The sequence below is a fragment of the Lissotriton helveticus genome, chromosome 1_2, assembly GCF_964261635.1.
Source record: "Lissotriton helveticus chromosome 1_2, aLisHel1.1, whole genome shotgun sequence".
Classification (NCBI taxonomy): Eukaryota; Metazoa; Chordata; class Amphibia; order Caudata; family Salamandridae; genus Lissotriton; species Lissotriton helveticus.
Genome location: NC_136058.1, coordinates 186839090 through 186856362, shown reverse-complemented (window position 1 = coordinate 186856362; position 17273 = coordinate 186839090). Strand labels below are relative to the sequence as shown.

Here is a 17273-nt window from a genome sequence, read left to right as displayed (position 1 = left end):
TTCCAGAATGTGGGGGCAAGGAGAGCAAATCTCCGGCCACCCATTCTGCAGAGTTTAAAGGAGGGAACGACCAAGAGGCAAAGGGTAGAAGATCTGAGATTACGTGAGGGGCAGTAGGGACTGATGAGGGATTTCAGAAAGGCGGGGCAAGTGCCAGTGAGAGATTTGAAGGTGAGGCAGCCGATTTTAAAGGCTGCCCTAGAGGAGATAGGAAGCCAGTGAAGTTTAGTGAGAAAGGGTTTGGCTGATTGCCATTTCGGAATCCCGCAGGCTAGTCTCGCCGCTTGGTTCTGGACGATCTGGAGTCTAGAGAGAAGGCCTTTAGGCAGCCCATGATAAAGGGAGTTGGAGAAATCCAAACGGGAGAGGACAAGGGCCATGATGACTAAAATCAAGGCATCAGGCGTCAGAAGGTACGCCACCTTTCTGATCCTGTGCAGCTGGTACATGCAGGAGGAGACCACCGACCCTATTTGGGGTTTGAGAGATAACTCGGAGTCAATGATGACCCCGAGACTCTTTACTGAAGCCACGGGGGAGGGAGGAGCACCAAGGTCTCCCGGCCAGAAATGCGGGCCCCAGTGAATAGAGCTCTTGCCGGGAAGAAGGAGTTCCGTCTTCCCGGGATTGAGTTTGAGCTGGTTCTGGCTCATCCACTGGAGGATATGGGTCATGGCCGCCTGGAAGTTAGGGACAGCAGAAGAAGAGTCAAGAGGAAAGATGAGTTGCAGGTCGTCAGCGTAATTAAATACGGTGACGTCCCACTGCCTCAGAGAAAAGAGAAGAGGTTGAAGATATAGATTGAAAAGAAGAGGGGATAAGGAAGAGCCCTGGGGGACCCCGCAGAGTGAACACTCCCTAGAAGACCTGAAAGTACCCAGGCTAAGAGTCTGAGACCTCCCGGACAAGAAGGATTTGACCCACGTCAGCGCCGGGCCCTGGATGCCGGCCAGCTCGACACGGTGGAGTAAGATGTTATGATCCACCGTGTCGAAGGCGGCCGACAGATCTAAAAGAACCAGGGCCTGGGGGGGTACCCCTGTCCACGCCAGCTTGGAGAGCGTCCAGTACGGCCAGGATTACTACCTCCGTGGAGTGGCCGGGTCTGAAACCGGCCTGATTGCCTTCGAGGAAGTTGGAGCTCTCGATGAACTGCGAGAGACAGGTGGTGACGTGGGCTTCCAGGATTTTGGCGAAATAGGGCAGAAGAGAGATAGGCCGATAATTCGCCAGGACCGTGGGGTCCGCTCCCGGTTTCTTCAGTAAAGGCACTAGGACAGCTGCCTTAAAGGAGTTAGGTACGGAGCCAGAAAAAAGAGAAGAGTTTAGCAGAGAGAGAACATTATCAGGGAGATGGAGACAGATGTCCCGTAGTATGGATGGTGGACAACAGTCGTCCGGGGAACCAGATTTAACCCGAGCGGCCAAGGTGGCCAGTGATTTTGAATCTAGAGGGGGAAAGTGTGTGAAAGTGAGGGAGTTAGGAGGGGGACAGGTGAAATCAGCGCCAGGAACGGTGACCGGAATAGTGTCCTTGATCAGGACGATTTTTTCCAGAAAAAAATAGCTGAGGGCATTACAAGATTCCTGAGTCGGAGCCTGGGTAGGGAGCGTCCTAGGCTCGGAAGAGAATTCTTCCAGCACTCTGAAGATCTCCTTTGATTTGCAGGGGGCGGAGAGGATCCTATTAGAGACATAGGTAGTTTTGGCCATCGCGATGGCTTTTTTGTATTTATTGCGAGCCGTAACGTAGATGTCTCTGCTCATAGAGCAGTAGGTTCTTCTCCACTTACGCTCCAGCTGGCGTAACTCCAAATGTTGGGTTTTTAGTTGATGGTCAAACCATTTGTGGGAGGGACTGTGCCGTGAGCGGGGGAACTTCGTAAGCGGGGCAAAGATGTTACTGGCAGACGTGAGCCAAGCAGAGATATTCCCATCTAGCTCATCAATACAAATGTCGCTAGAGAGAGAGGGGCAGGGACAAGACAGGTGAGAGAGAAATGCAGAGGAGTTGACAGACCTCCATTTGCGGGCCACACCACCCTCTAAAGGGGGGGCTCTGATGTTATCGCTGACCGAGATTGTAATATCGATCAGGAAGTGGTCAGACCACACACAGGGAGAGATCTGCGGACAAGAGGACTTCACCCCCATAGTCCATATGTGGTCAAGAATATGGCCGGCGCTATGCGTGGGTAGATTGATAAGTTGGGTGAAATTAAGACTAGAGAGGGTCTCGAAGAGCTCAGTAGCGTGCGGTCCGGCATCCTTGTGTTGGAACCAATAATTGAAATCGCCAAAGATGGCGACGCGAGAGGTAGATGTGATGAGATTGGCGAGCTGCTCAGTAAGGGAGGAAGGAAAGGAGGGCATAGGAGAGGGAGGGCGATAGAGAATTATAACCGTGACTGCGCCTACCTCAGTACCTAGGCTGAGAACCAGATTATCCACTTCAGGGAGGATCAGGGAGGCGGTGGCAATAATTTTGACGTTCTTGCGTATGACAGCTGCCACCCCGCCACCGGACCGACCCCCAGGACGGTTGGCATTCAGCAGATAGTAATTGGGGGGTAATGCCGCCAAGATATCCGGGAGGGAGTCATCGGTTAGCCAGGTTTCGGAGAGCAGAAGGACATCCTGGTTCTCAACCGAGAGTAGGAGAAAGATGTCGGTTTGATGTTTTACAAGGGAACGTGTATTGAGATATAAAATCCGGATGTTAGATTTGCTGGGGGTGGGTGAGGTGTAAGGTCCCGATAGGGGAGGGGTGTTCCCTGAAAGTCCTAAAGTGGAGATAAGCGCTTTGACATCGGGCGGGGGGGGATAATAGTTACATTGTAAGCTCTTTAATGCACTGGAGGAGTAGGATATCATAGCGGCAGAATCCCTAGCCCCTGGGCCCGTCCGGCCGCGGACGGGCGCAGACGGGCTTGACTCTGGCGCCACTCCGGCACACCTATGGCGCGCCCGCTGCGCTCGTCCGCTGCGCTGACGCATGTGGGACGTTTAAGTAGGCGGATGACGAGGGTGGTGGGCGGAGTCAGCAGGGCGGGTTGGGAGGTGATTTTAAAAGATTTGAATCAAGTCCACCGCTCGTAGTCAGCGGGACGAGGGGGCTGATCTGCTTGCCTTCAGCAGAGAAAGGCACAAGGTATTTAAAATAAGACTGCAGTGACAGCCTCGCGCAAGCCCTCTGCCACAGAGCTACACGCAAGCACTGAGGAGGAAGGGGGAGAAGCCTAAGTAGGCGGATGACGAGGGTGGTGGGCGGAGTCAGCAGGGCGGGTTGGGAGGTGATTTTAAAAGATTTGAATCAAGTCCACCGCTCGTAGTCAGCGGGACGAGGGTGCTGATCTGCTTGCCTTCAGCAGAGAAAGGCGCAAGGTATTTAAAATAAGACTGCAGTGACAGCCTCGCGCAAGCCCTCTGCCACAGAGCTACACGCACTTCTCTTTCTTCTTTCCACACCTCTGTTGCTTCTTTCTGCACTTCCCTTGGTTGTTTCTGCACCTCTCTTGCGTCTTTCTGCACCTCCGTTGCCTCTTTATGCACCTCACTTGCTTCTTTTTGTACCTCTCTTGTGTATTTCTGCACCTCTGTTGCCTCTTTCTGCACCTCACTTGCTTCTTTCTTCATCCCTCATGCCTCTTTCTGCACACCTCTTCCCTATTTCTCCACCCTCTTTCTTATTTCTGCACTTCTCTGCTTCTTTCCACACTGCTCTTCCTTCTTACTGCACCTCTCTTGTAAATGTGTGTAAATGTGTGTATCCTCCTACCTCTTTCTGCACCCCTGTCCCCTCTTTCTGTACCTTTCTTGCCTGTTTCTTTACCTTTTTTGCCTCTTTCAGCACCACTGTTGCTTCTCTGTAATTCTTTTGCCTTTTCTGCACCCCTCTTGACTCTTTCAGCACATCTGTCACTTCTTTCTGCTCTTCTCTTGATTCTTTCTGCACCCCTCGCCCCTCTTTCTGTATCATTTTGCCTCTTTGTGCACCTCCCCTGCTCTTTCTCCACCTTTCTTGCCCTTTTTCTGCAGTTCTCTTGCCTCTTTCTGCACCCTCAGTGCCTCTTTCAGCACCTCTGTTGCTTTTTTCTGTACTTCTCTTCCTTCATTCTGCACTCTTCCTGCCTCTTTCTGTACCCATCTTGCCTCTTTGCGCACCTCTCCTACCCCTTTCTGCACCCCTCTTGCCTCTTTTTGCACCTCTGTTGGTTCTTCGTACACTTCTCTTTCTTCTTTCTACACCTCTGTTTCTCCTTTCAACAATTCTCTTGCCTCTTTTTGTACTTCCCTTGCTTGTTTCAGCACCTCTCTTGCGTCTTTCTGCACCTCTGTTGCCTCCTTTTGCACCTCACTTGCTTCTTTCTGCACCCCTCTTGCCTCTTTCTGCACCCCTCTTTCTGCACCTCTCTTGCCTCTTTATGTACCCCTGTTCCCTCTTTCTGTACCTTTCCTGCCTGTTTCTGAACCTCTCTTGCTTCTTTCAGAATCTCTGTTGCTTCTTTCTGCACTTGTCTTGCCTCTTTCTGCACCCTTCGCACCTTTTCCACCACCTCTATTGCCTCCTTCTGCACTTCTCTTCCTTCTTCATGCCCCCCTCCACCCTCTTTCTCTACCCCTCTTGCCTCTTCGTGTACCTCTTCTACCTCTTCTGCACTTCTCTTGCCTCTTTTTGTTCCTCTGTTGGTTCTTTCTGTACTGCTTTTCCTTCTTTCTGCACCTGTTTTTTCAAATTTCTGTATACCTCATGCATCTTTCTGTATCCCTCTTCCGTATTTCTCCACCCTTCCTGCTTCTTTTTGCACTTCTCTTGCTTCTTTCTGCACAGCTCTTGCTTCTTTCTGCACCTCTCGTATATTTTTGTATCCCTCTTACCTCTTTCAGCACCCCGTTCACTCTTTCTGTATATTTCTATCCTGTTTCTACACCTCTCTTGCCTCTTTCAACACCACTGTTCCTTCTTTCTGCACCTTTTCTGCCTGTTTCTGCACTCCTCTCGCCTTTCCGTACCTCTGTTGCTTCTTTCTGCACTTCTGTTGCCTCCGTCTGCACCCCTTTTGCCTCATTCTGCACCTCTATTGCTTCTTTCTGCACTCGTCTTCCATCTTTCTGTACCTCTCTTGCTTCTTTCTGCACCCTTCTTCCTTTTTTGCATCCCTCTTGCCTCTTTCTAAAGTTCTCTTGTCATTTTCTGCACTTCTCTTGCTTCTTTTTACACCTCTGTTGCTTCTTTCAGCAAATCTCTTGCCTCTTTCTGCACTTCTCTTGCTTATGTCTGCACCTCTCTTGCATCTTTCTGTTCCTCTTTTGCCTCCTTCTGTACCTGTGTTGCTTCTTTATGCATTTCTCTTGCCTCTTTCTGCACCCTTAGTGCCTCTTTTAAAACCTCTGTTGCTTCTTTCTACACTTCTCTTCCTTCTTTCTGCATCCCTCCTACCTCTTTCTGTACCACTCTTGCCTCTTTGTGAACCTCTCCTACCTCTTTCTGCACTCCTCTTGCCTCTTTTTGCACCTCTGTTCGTTCTTTCTGCACTGCACTTGCTTCTTTCTGCATCTCACTTGCCTCTTTCTGCACTTCCCTTGCTTTTTTATACACCTCTGTCGCTTCTTTCAGCAATTCTCTTGCCACTTTCTGCACTTCTCTTGCTTGTTTCTGTACCTCTGTTGTCTCTTTATGCAACTCACTTGCTTCTTTCTGCACCCCTCTTGCCTCTTTCTGCACCCTTCTGTCTTCTTTCTGCACCTCTCTTGCCTCTTTCTGCACCTCTGTTCCCTCTTTCTGTTCCTTTCCTGCGTCTTTTCCTGCACCTCTATCACCTCTTTCTGTACCTCTGTTGCTTCTTTCTGCACTTCTCTTGCCTCTTTCTGCACCCTGTGCCTCTTTCTGCACCTCTGTTGCTTCTTTCTGCACTATTCTTCCTTCTTTCTGCACCCCTCCTGCCTCTTTCTGTACCCATCTTGCCTCTTTGTGCACCTCTCTGACCCCTTTCTGCACCCTCTTGCTTCTTTTTGCATCTTACTTGTCTCCTTCTGCACTTCTCTTTCTTCTTTCCACACCTCTGTTGTTTATTTCTGCACTTTCCTTGGTTGTTTATGCACCTCTCTTGTCTCTTTCTGCATCTCTGTTCCCTCTTTCTGTACCTTTCCTGCCTCTTTCTGCACCTCTCTCACCTCTTTCTGTACCTCTGTTGCTTTTTTCTGCACTTCTCTTGCCTCTTTCTGTACCCTTTGTGCCTCTTTCTGCACCTCTGTTGCTTCTTTCTGCACTATTCTTCCTTCTTTCTGCACCCCTCCTGCCTCTTTCTGTACCCATCTTGCCTCTTTGTGCACCTCTCTGACCCCTTTCTGCACCCCTCTTGCTTCTTTCTGCACCTTACTTGTCTCCTTCTGCACTTCTCTTTCTTCTTTCCACACCTCTGTTTTTTCTTTCTGTACTTCCCTTGGTTGTTTCTGCACCTCTCTTGCGTCTTTCTGCACCTCCGTTGCATCTTCATGCATCTCACTTGCTTCTTTCTGTACCTCTCTTGTGTATTTCTGCACCTCTGTTACCTCTTTCTGTACCTCACTTGCTACTTTCTGCATCCCTCATGCCTCTTTCTGAACACCTCTTTTCTATTTCTGCACCCCTTTTTTATTTCTGCACTTCTCTGCTCCTTTCCACACTTCTCTTCCTTCTTACTGCACCTCTCTTGTAAATGTGTTTATCCTCTGACCTCTTTCTGCACCCCTGTTCCCTTTCTGTACATTTCTTGCCTGTTTCTTTACCTTTTTTGCCTCTTTCAGCAGCACTGTTGCTTCTCTGTAATTCTCTTGCCTTTTTCTCCACTCCTCTTGACTCTTTCAGCACATCTGTCACTTCTTTCTGTACTTCTCTTGATTCTTTCTGCATCCCTCGCCCCTCTTTCTGTATCCCTTTTGCCTCTGTGTGCACCTCCCCTGCTCTTCTGCACCTTTCTTGCCCTTTTTCTGCAGTGCTCTTGCCTCTTGCTGCACCCTCAGTGCCTCTTTCAGCACCTCTGTTGCTTCTTTCTGTACTTCTCTTCCTTCATTCTGCACTCTTCCTGCCTCTTTCTGTACCCATCTTGCCTCTTTACGTACCTCCCCTACTCTTTCTGCATCCCTCTTGCCTCTTGTTGGTTCTTTTTATACTTCTCTTTCTTCTTTCTACACCTCTGTTTCTCCTTTCAACAATTCTCTTGCCTCTTTTTGCACTTCCCTTGCTTGTTTCTGCACATCTCTTGCGTCTTTTCTGCACCCTTGTTGCTTCCTTCTGCACCTCACTTGCTTCTTTCTGCACCCCTCTTGCCTCTTTCTGCACCCCTCTTTCTGCACCTTTCTTGCCTCTTTCTGTACCCCTGTTCCCTCTTTCTGTACCTTTCCTGCCTGTTTCTGCACCTCTCTTGCTTCTTTCAGAATCTCTGTTGCCTCTTTCTGCACTTGTCTTGCCTCTTTCTGCACCCTTCGCACCTCTTCCACCACCTCTGTTCCCTTCTTCTGCACTTCTCTTCCTTCTTTATGCACCCCTCCACCCTCTTTCTGTACCCTTCTTGCCTCTTTGTGTACCTCTTCTACCTCTTCTGCACCCCTCTTGCCTCTTTTTGCTCCTCTTTTTGTTCTTTCTGTACTGCTTGTGCTTCTTTCTGCACCTCTTTTTTCAAATTTCTGTATACCTCACGCATCTTTCTGTATCCCTCTTCCCTATTTCTCCATCCTTCTTGCTTCTTTTTGCACTTCTCTTGCTTCTTTCTGGACTGCTCTTGCTTCTTTCTGCACCCCTTGTACATTTTTGTATTCCTCTTACCTCTTTCTGCACCCCTATTCACTCTTTCTGTATCTTTCTTTCCTGTTTATGCACCTCTCTTGCCTCTTTCGTCACCACTGTGGCTTCTTTCTGCACTTCTCTTGCCTCTTTCTGCACCCCTCTTGACTCTTTACACACCTATGTCACTTCTTTCTGCACTTCTCTTGCTTCTTTCTGCCCCCTCCTTCTGTATGCCTTTTGCCTCTTTCTGCACCCCTCCTGCTCTTGCTGTACCTCTCTTGCCTTTTTCTGCAGTTCTTTTGCCTCTTACTGTACCTCTTTTGCTTCTTTCCATACTTTTCTTGCCTCTTTCTGTAAGCCTCTTGCTGCACCTCTGTTGGTTCTTTCTGCACTGCTCTTGCTTCTTTTAGCAGATCTGTTGCATATTTCAGCACCCCTCTTGCCTCTTTCCACCCCCTTTTTTCTTCTTCCTGCACCTCTCTTGCCTCTTTCTGCACCACTGTTCCTTCTTTCTGCACTTTTCCTACCTGTTTCTGCACCCCCTCGCCTCTTTCTGTACCTCTGTTGCTTCTTTCTGCACTTCTCTTGCCTCTTTCTACACCTTTTGAGCCTCTTTCAGCACCTCTGTTGCTTCTTTCTGCACTTCTCTTCCTTCTTCCTGTACCCCTACTGCTTCTTTCTGTACCCATCTTGCCTCTTTGTGCACCTCTCCTCCCCCTTTCTGCACCCCTCTTGCCTCTTTTTGTACCTATGTTGGTTCTTTCTGCACTGCTCTTGCTTCTTTCTGCACCTCACTTGTCTATTTCTGCACTTCTCTGTCTTCTTTCTACACCTCGGTTGCTTCTTTCAGCAATTCTCTTGCCTCTTACTGTACTTTCCTTGCTTGCTTCTGCACCTCTCATGTGTCTTTCTGATGGATACATTTGCCAGTAGATTCCTCACCTTGTGAATATCCCCTGCGCAGCAGCCATTCAGAAATTCTTTGTAGCTCTCCACACCGGCGCGGCCATGGACGACGTCACGGAGGGTATGACTTCGCTCGCGACCCCGCTGACGTCACTGGATCCATAATAGGGCCTTGTCGGCGTGATGACGTCAGTTCCCTTTTTTCCGCGCCGTCAACGCCAAAGGTTTTTTGGGACACTCCGTAGTTACTTTGTATATCTATCTGTTTTCCTCTGTTTCTCTTGTTTCTTTCAACAATGTCTGCGAGGAAATCTGGTTTTAAACCCTGCAGGGAGTGCGGTAAGCAGATGTCCATCACTGACCCACACGAAGATTGTGTTTGGTGCTTGTCTTCCGACCATGACGTCGATGGATGTCCAATCTGCAGGAAGATGAACCCAAAGGCGTTGAAAGAGAGAGAGGCGAAGCTTTTTATTGGCAAGATGAAGAAGGATAAGAAAGCAGGTAGGAGAAGGTCGAGGTCTCGTTCTGAGTCCAGGTCGGGCTCGAAGTCGACGTCAGGACACTCGAAGCCGATAAAACATAAGAAAAAGAAGCACTCTTCAAGACAACAATCTGATAAGGAAGCGACGCAGAGATCGACCTCGCCTCGACGTCACAGAAGGGATTATGTCTCTCCTTCGTTATCGAATCCAGTTTCTCCAGAGAAGTCAGCTTCACCTGAAGTCTCTCCGCGTCGATCACCGACGCCGCCTCCATCACCCGATTCGGTCCATACTCCGGCTCCAGATCAAGAACACCCTGTGCCGGAAGAGCAGGTAGATTCAGAAGAAGTTCCGATATCGGCGCCGGCTTGCCCGAATACAGGAACACCTGCTTCAGAGTAAGTACCAGGAGCTTACCCTCCATTCCCAGCTACAGGACAAGACCCTTCGCATTACCTTAATGCCATGTATGGGGTATTTGCAAGGGCAACGCACCCTTCTGGTGCACCTGCGAGTCCCATGGGTCCATTAGCTTTCAATTTGGGGGTTCCTCAGGCCTATGCCATGGGCCGCCTTCATGCCTTTCCTTCCGACGGTGCCGTCTTTGAGTTTCCCGGCGCCGAGGGCTCCGCCGCCGTTCCATCTTCACCGGCGCCGTCTGTTCGGCGCAAGCGGCACAATCGGATCAGTGCACAGCGCCAGCTCCGAATCGGATGGAGTCGGTTATGGATCCATCGACACCTGTGCCAAGGATTCCTTCCAGGAGAGAGGCCCAGAGGGTTTTAGAAGAGAGGCGGTATCGTGAGGAAATGGAAGAAGGTGAGCTGCGTGATTCAGACGAGTACTTCGCTGAATTGAGAGAGGAAAGAGGCATGGACATTTCTCCTGAATGGGAGTTTTCTCCTGATTCGGATGCTCCTTCAAAAGATGTAGTCCCTTGTCATGTGGTTGTTTGAAAGGCGGCTGAATTATTGAACATTCAACTCCCTACCACTGAGTTCAAGTCAAATTTGTTAACGGAGGTTCTCCATTCGCCTTCTTCGGTTGTTGAGCCTCTCTTGCCTTTCAATGAGGCAATTCTTGAGCCTGTGCTAGAGGTTTGGGGAAAACCTCATTCTGCGCCTGCAGTTTCCAGGTCTATAGCAAGAAGATATAGGGTGGCTCCTGGCGATCCGGAGTTTTTATCTGCTCATCCTTCTCCAGAGAGCCTAGTGGTTCAGGCTGCATCCTCAAGGAGATCTTCGGGAGCTTTCCCTCAAGTTCCAGCTGACAGGGAATCGAAAAGGGTTGATCAGTCGACCAAGAAGGTATTTTCCTCTGCAAGCATGGCGGTGAAATCTACGAATGCTACCTGTATGATGGGAAGGTACATCCATGCTTTGATGGACTCATCTAAACAGTTGCTGCCTAAACTGTCTGAGGAAGACAGGAAGAACTTTCAGGAAGTTTTGGACGATACCCAAGCTTCTTCACGTCAGGTTATTCAGAGTGAGCTAGACAGAACTGACTCAGTGGCAAGGATTATGGGTTCTGCAGTGGCTACTAGAAGGGGTGCCTGGTTGAAGTCTATGGATTTTTCAACAGATTTGCAAGCTACTCTGTTGGACTTACCATTTGATGGTTCTGGACACTTTGGGAAGTCATCCTTTCGTTCATATGGCCTGCCTCATCAGCAGCAGCAACAATTACAGAATACTCTATATAAATCGTATAGAGGAAAAAGTAGAGGTCGTCCCCAAGGCCGTCAGACCTTCTCCTCTTCTTCCTCTACCTCCCCTCCTATCACCACAGTAAAGCAGCCCTAGACTCCCCATTCCGGATCATGTTGGTCCTGTAGGGGGTCGGCTTGCTCTTGTTCTGCAGGATTGGGAATCGGTCACTACAGACCTATGGGTTCTCAATCTTGTAGAAAATGGGTATGAACTTCCCTTTCGTGAATTCCCTCCAAATTACACTCCTTGCCAAGGGGCTTGCTCAGAAAAACATCTCCATCTCCTTCAGGAGGAAGTTCTGACCTTGCTAAAGAAAGGTGCGATAGAGGAGGTTTCCAGAGCAGGAGAGGGGTCAGGGATGCTACTCCCGGTATTTCCTGATTCCCAAGAAGGACGGCAGGTTACGTCCAATTCTGGATCTCAGGGTCTTGAATCTTTATCTGAAGCAAGAGAAGTTCAAGATGCTTACCCTTGCGTAGGTTCTTCAGGCGCTGCTGGAAGAAGATTAGATGGTGTCGATCGACTTGCAGGATGCCTACTTTCATATTCCCATCCTGAAGTCGCACAGGAAGTATCTCCGTTTCATGGTGGGCTCACAACATTATCAGTTTGCGGTTCTCCCGTTTGGACTTACTACTGTACCTGGAGTCTTCACCAAGGAGATGGCGGTGGTGGCAGCCCATCTCAGAAGATCGAGGATTCCAGTTTTTCCCTATCTGGACGATTGGCTGATCAAAGCGGAGTCGCCAGAGAGGGTTTGTCATCATCTGCAAGTGACAACCCAGTTGTTGTACAAGTTGGGGTTTTCGAAAAAATGTACCCAAATCTCACCTGGTGCCCTCACAGTTCAACCTGTTTATAAGGGCGGTACTGGACACTACTGTCTGTTGAGAATTCCCTCCACCTCAAAGGATTCTCAACATTCAGGAAATGATTCCCTTGTTTTACAATGGAGCGGTCGTTCCAGTCCTGAAGGTCCTCTGTCTGCTCGGTCTGATGGCTTCCTGCATTCTGTTAGTCAACCATGCATGCTGGCACATGAGGGCGCTCCAGTGGTGCCTCCACAGGCAGTGGTATCAGCACAACGGAGATCTCAGGGAGTCAGTGAGGATCTCCAGAGAAGCTGCAGCGGATCTGTCTTGGTGGAGCGTGGAGGGCAATCTATCTCAAGGAAAGCCCTTCCATCTTCCTCCATCGGTTGCCAAAGTAATAAAGGATGCATCCACTCAAGGGAAGGGTGCTCATCTGGGGGATCTGGAGATCAAGGGCCTTTGGTCTCCAGAGGAAAGGTTGCTTCACATCAACCTTTTAGAGTTGCAGGCCATACGTCTGGCACTCAAGGCCTTCCTCCCTTCCCTTCACGGTCAGTCGGTTCAAGTCCCGACGGACAACACTACAGAGATGTGGTATGTCAACAAGCAGGGAGGAGTAGGGTCGCAGTGTTTTTGCAGAGAGGCTCTGCGTCTCTGGTCCTGGGTTCGGGACCATCAGATTTGTCTGATGGCAAATCATCTGGCCGGATTTCTGAAACGTACGTGCATACAGTATCAGTCGGCAGTTCTCAGCCGACCACGAGTGGAGGCTTCATCCAGAGGGGGTTTGTCACATCTTTCAGTTGTGGGAACCCCTCAGGTAGACCTGTTCGCCACTCACGAGAATGCTCACTGCCCGTCATTCTGCAGTCTGCAGTATCCGATTCAGTGAGCCTTGGGGGGCGCGTTTCACTTGAGTTGGGGCTCACAACTCCTTTACGCATTTCCTCCCATACCATTGATTCCTCGTGTTCTGAGGAAGATTCGCCAAGACCGGGCCCAAGTCATATTGATCACCCCGGATTGGCCAAGAAGGGTGTGGTACACAGATCTTCTTCACCTCTCCTCATGCTCGCCGCTCTCTCAGATGGAGGGGCAGGTTCTACACCTCCAGAGCTTACACCTTCATGCCTGAAGATTGAACGGGGCAACCTGAATTCATTTTCTCTCCCACCTGACGTGGTGGATGTTATTCTTTCAGCCAGGCGACTTTCCACCAAGTCAATTTATTCTTATAGATGGTCTAAATTTGTTTCGTGGTGTGGAGAGAAATCTATTGACCCCTTAAGAGCTTGTTTGTCCAATATACTTCAGTTTGCTCTTTCTTCGGCCCAGCAGGGTTTTGCTGTGGCAACTGTAAAAGGTTATTTATCGACCTTGTCGGCATTCCTTTGTTTGCCAGACCAGCCGTCTTTGTTTAAGTCACCTATTGTGTTATGTTCCCTTAAGGGTCTTACCAACAAATTCCCTCCTACTCCTTTCATTGTGCCTCAATGGGATTTAAATCTTGTGTTAACCTACTTGTTGGGTTCAGCTTTTGAACCTTTGCACAAGTGTCCCTTGAGACTTCTGTCTTTTAAGACTGTTTTTCTTGTGGCAATTACCTCGGCAAGGAGGGTAAGTGAGCTTCAAGCTCTTAGTTTGAAACCCCCATTCTTGACCATTCATGCTGAAAGAATGGTAATCAGGACCAGGAATGCTTTTCTGCCTAAGGTGGCAACTCCTTTCCATCTGGGTCAGTCCATTACCCTCCCTACCTTCTATATTCCCCCTCACCCTTCCACGGAGGAGGAGCAGCTTCACCGTCTGGACCCTAAGAGGGTGGTGAGCTATTATCTCGATAGGACAAAGGACTATCGTGTGGACGACCAGCTCTTTGTTGAATTTGTTGGCGTGAAGAAAGGAAGGGTGGTGCACAAGCACACACTTTCAAGATGGATTATCTTGTGCATCAAGATCTGCTATGCCCTGGCTGATAAGGAACCTCCAGAGGGTATAAAAGCACACTCTACTAGAGCAAACTCTTCTACATCTGCTTTGTCTAGGTGTGTTCCTGTAGAGGACATTTGCAGAACGGCAACTTGGTCCTCCCTCCACACTTTCGCAAAGCATTACTGCTTGGATTCCGAAGTGAGGAGGGACGGCCACTTTGCGCGTTCTGTCCTCCATGATTTTCTGGTATAGGAGAGTGGACACCCTCCTCCGGGAGTGGGGACTGCTGTGGGATTCTATTCACAAGGTGAGGAATCCACTGGCAGATGTATCCATCAGAAGAACAAGTTACTTACCTTCGGTAACGCTTTTTCTGGTGGATACAGTATCTGCCTGTGGATTCCTCACATCTCCACCCGCCTCCCCGTTGTCCACTCTTCTATATCGACTAAGTGTATATGTTATATTTGTAACTTTCAATGAAGTGTTTATTGTTCTTGCTTATTGTGTTGATTTCACACTATGTGTGTTGCTCTGAATACTATGTACTGTGTATACTGTATCTATTTATGCCGGTCCGTCTGTGTGCCTCGGAGGCATGGAAAAAAAGGCGGAATTGATGTCATCACGCCGACAAGGCTCTATTATGGATCCAGTGACGTCAGCGGGTCCGCGAGCAAAGTCGTACCCTCTGTGACGTCGTCCATGACCTCGCCGGTGTGGAGAGCTACAAAGAATTTCCGAATGGCTGCTGCGCAGGGGACATTCACAAGGTGAGAAATCCACAGGCAGATACTGTGTCCACCAGAAAAAGCGTTACCGAAGGTAGGTAACTTGTTCTTCTGTACCTCTCTTGCCTCTTTCTATACCCCTGTTCCCTCCTTTTGTATCTTTCCTGCCTGTTTCTGTACCACTCTTGCCTCTTTCAATATGTCTGTTGCTTCTTTCTGTACTCGTCTTCCTTCTTTCTGCACCCCTACTGCCTCTTTCTGTACCCCGCTTGCCTCTTTCTGTACCTCTCCTACCCCTTTCTGCAACCGTCTTGCCTCTTTTTGTACCTCTGTTAGTTCTTTCTGCACTGCTCTTGCTTCTTTCTGCACCTCACTTGTCTATTTCTGCACTTCTCTTTCTTCTTTCTACACCTCTGTTGCTTCTTTTAGCAATTATCTTGCCTCTTCTTGTACTTCTCTTGCTTGCTTCTGCACCTCTCTTGCATCTTTCTGTACCTCCGTTGCCTCCTTCTGTACCTCACTTGCTTCTTTCTGCACCTCTCTTGCCTCTTTCCGTATCCCTCTTCCTATTTCTCCATCCCTCTTGCTTCTTTTTGCACTTCTCTTTTTTCTGCACTGCTCTTGCTTCTTTCTGCACCTCTTGTACATTTTTGTATCCCTCTCACCTCTTTCTGCACCCCTGTTCCCTCTTTCCATATCTTTCTTGCCTGTTTCTGATCCTTCACCATCGACCGTGCCCCAAAGACTGCCAAAAACTCACCAGACCCCCACACAGCTGGAGCCCTGACATGCATCCTCCTCAATGTATGCTCCCTACACAGACATGCCTTGGCGATCTGGGACCTGCTCAACACCCACTCGCTGGATGTCGCCTTCCTCACTGAAACCTGGACAAAGGCCACCTCCAGCCCCGACATCACCACTGTCATCCCTGACGGATACAAGATCCAGAGAAGAGACCTCCCCCACAACCATGGAGGAGGACTCGCCTTCTTGTGGGCACAAGAACCCCATTCAACTCTCCACCTCCAACATGAGCGATCCCCACTCCAACACAGAACCCCTCCACTTCTAGATCCTGACCCAACTCCAGCACCACGCTACTGGGCACCCTCGCCTACAGACCCCCTGGACCGCGCACCCAGTCCGCAACTACCATCGCCGACCTTGTTGCACCCACACCATCGCATCCAAGGACTACATTCTACTCGGAGACCTCAATTTCCACCTCGACAGCCACAGCGAACCCGACTCCATCACCCTCCTCGACATCCTCTCCAACCTCGGACTAAAGTAGCTCGTCACCACCCCCATGCACAGAGCAGGACACACCCTCAACCCCATCTTTCCAGGAAGGAAAAACATCCCGCTCCCACCTCCCCACCCCCAGTCCCGCCCACTCCCCCACATGATGGCGACCATCTCGTGGTTGCACCGCTGGCACGCCGAAGGCATGTCTAAGATAAGCCCGTCTGCGCCTGTCCGCGACCCAACCATGGCCAGCTCCAGGAACCCTGGATCTCTAGAACCCCACCAATACATCTCCGCCACCCTCCACGCACTCAACCTCGGAAATCACGACTGCCACAATGCAACACCGAACACCACCCAAGGACTTTTCTCCTGCCAACAATGCAGACGATCCTTCACCATTGACCGAGCCCCCAAGACTGCCAAAAAGTCACCAGACGCCCGCACCACCGGAGCCCTGACATGCATTCTCCCCAGCTTACGCTCCCTACACAGACACGCCTTAGAGATCTGGAACCTGCTCGACACCCTCTCGCCGGACATCGCCTGCCTCACTGAAACCAGGACAAATGCCACCTAAGGCCTCAACATCGTCACCGCCATCCCCAAGGGATACAATATCCAGAGAAGGGACTGCCCCCACCGCCCTGGAGGATGACTCTCCATCTTGTGGGCACAAGACTCCCCCCTTCGACTCTCCACCTCCAACATGAGCGATTCCCAACTCCAACACAGAAAACCTCCATTTCCAAATCCAGACCAATTCCAAGACTACGCTGCGGGGCACCCTCGCCTACAGACCCCCCGGACCGCGCACCTAGTCTGCAAGTACCATCGCCGACCTCATTGCACCCCAGGCCATCACATCAACGGACTACATTCTACTCAGAGAGATCTCAATTTCCACCTCGACACCCGCCACGACCCCAACTCCATCACCCTTCTTGACAACCTCTCCAACTTTGGACTGAAGTAGCTCATCACCACCCCCATGCACACCCTTTACCCCATCTTTCCAGGCGGGACAAACATCCAGTTCCACCGGACCCAAACTCCCCCCACACCCGCCTTCTAGGAGCTGGAGCAAGATCACAGAGGAGCACCTTTACACCCCTCCACCACCCTGGCAAACAACGACCTCTGAAAGTTACCTGCTTCACCACCAAACTCCAAGTAGCCAGGCGCCCTGCAGACGACTCAAGAAAACCTGGCAAAACCGTAAAAACACCGAAGACCTAAACACCTACCGGGACACCCTGAAAGAATACCACCAATGCCTAAGAGACACCAAGCGGACTTTCATCAAGAACAAGAACCATACCAACTCGACCAACACTAAAGAACTCTTCACTCTTCACACGTCATACAGCAATTCACCAAACACCCCAGCGAAGCCACAGATATCACACCATCCCGGTAACTCTGCAACCAACTCAGCTCCTACTTCCATCTGAAGATCAAGGCCCTCTATGACAATGTTAGTGAACAGACCACCGACACCCCCCTCTTGCTACCACCACCGACACAGAGCCGATCATCACAAGCTGGAATCCGGCCACTGTCGAACAAACCACCGTGACCATGAAGAACACCCACTCAGGAGCCCCACAGACCCTTGCCCACCGCACATCTACCACAAGGCCGCTGCTGCCATCGTACCCAAACTAGAACGTACCATC

The 17273-nt window shown here is 50.0% G+C and overlaps 1 protein-coding gene across 44 annotated transcripts in view; it reads left to right on the top strand.

The window, feature by feature from the left end:
* LOC144799531 (uncharacterized) overlaps window positions 1-17273 on the top strand; it is a 5513712-nt gene that overhangs the window by 4499151 nt on the left and 997288 nt on the right. The window lies entirely within an intron of this gene.